Consider the following 4445-nt stretch of genomic DNA (forward strand, 5'->3'; position numbering starts at 1 on the left):
ACAGGTGAGAACCTGGGACTTTGGGTGTATGTAAAAAGGACAAACCGTGATTATTTAACACTTTCAAGGTTTTTAAAGGCCACAGAATCTAACAAACCCACCTAACCTAACCTAGTATTTCACAGGTTATAGGCTAAGGTAGGGGGCTTTGGGCTCCCCTTCCCAGGTCACAAACCTTCACAGGTCATAGACCTAGCCAGGGGATAGTCCCCCGGACTCCCTTTCCCAGATCACAAACTAAAAGGAAATCACATATAAATCCTTACAAAAATCGCTCTTGAGTCGACACTGTTTGGTAGCACTGTCCATGGAACCGACCAATAATGTCAAAATATGAAGAGGAACCACCATTGCATGTTTGCACAGTGGAATCCATGACAGTCAACTGACAACTTTGACAAGCACTGTTTTTAGAAGGACATATAAATTCTAAAATTGCAGTTTGGATAATCTTGAACCAATCAGGTTTGAGCATTTTTACTGTACCTATACAGCATGACCAAAAACAAAGGACGATCAGACATTTTTACCTGCAATGCATTGATAAGAAGCAAAATACCATTGTGAGAAAAACTATCATGGCAGCGTAAATACATCCTTGGGATAACAGTTAGGAACAATATTCATCAGCAAATACTTCCGTAACCCTTAATTTGCAGAAGATTTGAGTAACTTTTTCATACAAATCATCTAAAAAATATATGATTTAAAGTAAAGAAATATTAGATATCCAAATTTGGTTGAAACTAATAATACCATTTTATATTGATACTGAAGCTGACTCTCCAACTGCATTTATTAGCTGTAACCTTGTCGGAGAGGCTTATGTTATATAATCTTGGAAACTCTTGCCTTATTCCATTTGTTATTCATACAAATATTCTTGTAACAATGAACTCCAGTTTAACGTTACCATTCCAATCCTTGTAACTCTCCTGGTCTACAAGTGAGTCCGCTTCTATTATAGATGGTCCATTTCTTGTGTAGGACTACGCATGATTGAGAGTATATTGAGTATACTACTGTATATATATGTATGGTACTAACTAGTCATATTTTTATCACATCAACAGAATTGGTGAATCACTTTGAGCCAGACTTGGCTTAGAACATCCTTGAAAATAGGAGAATCAAGATGGTTTACGTTTACATACTGGTCGATGGCCCTTTCCGTGTCCGGTTAGGCTAATTAAGAAGTACAGAGGATCAGGTGAGTTCATTTTAAGATATTCTTCTTTAGAGCTCTCAGGCTAGAAATAACTAAATTTGACTGTAGTTTATAAAAGGTTCAAAGTATTAAATTAGACTTTACCCTTTTTCAAAGGTTACTTGAGACTTAGAGACTGACCATACACAGTACTGTATACATATGGTCAGTGCCCAAGGCCCCTCAAGCTAGGATCAGTATCAAATTAGCAATTATGTGGTCAAGTTAATTGCACCAGACACATAAATAATATATTTGTTGTGTTTTTAGCCAATACTGTATGTACAAAAACGTGGAAAGCAGAAAAATGTGTTGCTATTGGTAATTTTTGGATGTAGACTAACCTAACCTGGGACTATAAGTCTTATCTGACTGGTCTGCTCTGTAATATAGGCTAACTTAGTCTGTAAATACGAGTCTTACCTGACAGGGACCTGGCAGGGCTGCTTTGTTATTTAGGCTAAAGAAGCCTGGAAGTACGAGTCTTACCTGACAGGGCTACTGTACTTTGTTATTTAAGTCCCACTGTATAGCAGGGTCAGCTGCTTGAGCCGGCTCTCTCCCTCTATATTTTGCATCTTTATACAGCTCATTTGTCACACTGTATAGCAGGTTCAGCTGCTTGAGTTGGCTTTTTCTCTATCTATGTCTTGCATCTTCTTCGTACAGTCCATTGCCCCACTGTATAGCAGGGACTCGGTCTTATCTGACAGCGCTGCCTTGTTATTTAGGCTAACCTAGTCTAGGACTGAGTCTTGCTTGACTGGGCTGTTCTGTGATATTAGCTAACCTTACCTAAGGCTATGAGTCTTACCTGATTGGACTGCTCTGTGATATGGACTAACCTAGCATTTGACTATGAATTGTATGTGACTGGGATACTTTTATCTAATGGACACCCCCTTAAACTTCATAGAATAACTATATGTAATGTAGTACAGTGACCCCTTGCCACTTTGCTGTTCAACTATTGTGAATTCACGCCTTCGCAGACTTTTTAATATACAGTACAGTACAAATGGAAAATATATCACAGATTTTTTGGAAAATGCTAGAAAAATCGCAATATATGAACACCCAAAATTTCTCACCAAATCCATTAAGATATTGATACTATAAGCACACTGAATATGTTCAGAGGTTTATTATATCAAAACGGGATTCTGCACAAAAAGGACCGAAGCAAGGAGAAACAATGCAAGATTGAGGCCAAGTGTGGGGAGGATAATTGTGCGAAGGATGCCAGGCAAAAAGGAGTGCGGTCAGTTTGAAATCGTAGGACTGAGAAAACTTATCATGAAACTGCGAATATGTACATGATTTTTTATTTAATAGGTTATACGGTTCTCTGTATCGCGAATGACCAAATTCGCGAAGATGGAACCCGCTAAGACTGGGGGCTGACTGTAATTCTAAAAATATGCACAGCAGCAGTGCAATGTTATCACATTAGACATACGCTATGCTACAACGTTTTTGACATTTTAATAGGTTCTGTTTTTGTCTTATGAACATTCAGTATTGTGCTGTAGGCTACAGTATGTACACCTACCATTGCATACTGTACAGTACAGTGTTGTAAGTCAACTTTGTCATACAACTTGCTATGGAGGGACCATTAATACAGTATAGTCTTATAGGCCAACAGAAAATATATATGGTGAATAATAATAATGCATTACAACTAGAGCATTTTACTACTGAAACCTTAATCTAATTTTACATTTTCCCTCTAGCTTACTTAAATTTTGCTCACATATTGCAGTGGCTGTAATAGTTCCTCAGTGGGAAAACAGCTTTTATAGAGGAAAAGGGCCTGGGGAAAATTTGATTATGCATAGCACCAACAGCTGTTGTGATTTTTACTGTTAAATGTGAAAGAAGCACTGGGAGAGAGTATTCTTGATGGATATTATAACAAATGAAAAACAGTGTAAAAAGTGAATTGTTAAATGCTAGTTAAAAAGGTCACATTCCTACCTAACCTAATCCCAACAAGGATTGGGGGACTCTTTTTAAGGTTTTGCTTTCCGGTGACCTTCCCAACCTTCTCAGCTTGACATTTAATGCTGTCTTCTGACAAATATATCATAAATCTCACCCTTATTTGACCTTACGTAGAATGTTGTCTACTGGTTGCCCGAAAGACTAAACTTACACGATTTCACAACTTACGTAACTTATCCATGATTAGGGGCTTTACCAGACCTTTGATACTTTCTCCTGACTGATATTTTATAATTTCATCATCTCAACTAGGACGCTATGCCTTAAATTTGGAATGCCATGGAGGCACTGTCAGTAACAGAATATTTTAAGTTTTGGCACTCAAGTTTTGTAAGATTTGTCCAAGATTGTTGTACAGTATGCAGCATGCAGTTTGCTCTATATAATTCAAGGTAGTAGGTTGGCTAGGGCACCAGCTACCCGTTGAGATACTGCTGTTAGAGAGTCATGGGGTCTTTTGACTGATCAGACAGTACTTCATTGGATCCTTCTCTCCGGTTACAGGTCACTTTCCCTTTGCCTACACATACACCGAATAGTCTGGACTATTCATTACAGATTTTCGTCTGACCTCATACACCTGCCAACACTAAGATTACCAAACAATTCTTTTTCATCCAAGGGGTTAATTACTGCACTGTAATGGTTCAGTGGCTTCTTTCCTCTTTGTATGGGTAGAGGAAACTCTTTAGCTATGGTAAGCAGCTCTTCTAGGAGGACAATCCAAAATAAAACCATTGTTCTCTAATCTTGGGTAGTGCCATAGCCTCTGTACCATGGTCTTCCACTGTTTTGGATTAGAGTTCTCTTGCTTGAGGGTACACTCAGGCACGCTGCTCTATCTTATTTCTCTTCCGATTGTTATTTTTTTTGTAAATTTTTATAGTTTATATATATGAAAGGTCTATTTTGATATTGTTAACTGTTCTTAAAATATTTTATCTTGATTGTTTTATTACTTCTCTTGTAGTTTATTATATGCTTGTTTCCTTTCCGCACTGGGTTATTTTTCCTTGTTGGAGCCCTTGGGCTTATAGGATCTTGCTTTCCCAACTTAGGTTAGAGCTTATAATAATGATAATATTAACAGTGATAATCAAAGGACCAGGGAAACAGACATTAAAGTATATTAAGTACAGTACTATGTATAAGAATATTATGTCATGTATATGCCAATTTCTTGTTGAAATTTTAGTTTTGTAAAAGAAGGCATATCCGAATAGTTAGCAAT

At 37.4% G+C, this 4445-nt stretch overlaps 1 protein-coding gene across 1 annotated transcript in view; it reads left to right on the forward strand.

Moving 5' to 3' along the window:
- Positions 1 to 1137: 1137 nt before the first annotated feature.
- LOC137642367 (uncharacterized) overlaps positions 1138 to 4445 on the forward strand; it is a 34565-nt gene continuing 31257 nt past the window's right edge. The window contains exon 1 of the mRNA XM_068374860.1: positions 1138 to 1210. The gene's annotated coding sequence lies outside the window, so the exon portion shown is untranslated. The remainder of the gene's footprint in view (positions 1211 to 4445) is intronic.

This window comes from Palaemon carinicauda, chromosome 6, assembly GCF_036898095.1.
Source record: "Palaemon carinicauda isolate YSFRI2023 chromosome 6, ASM3689809v2, whole genome shotgun sequence".
Taxonomy (NCBI): Eukaryota; Metazoa; Arthropoda; class Malacostraca; order Decapoda; family Palaemonidae; genus Palaemon; species Palaemon carinicauda.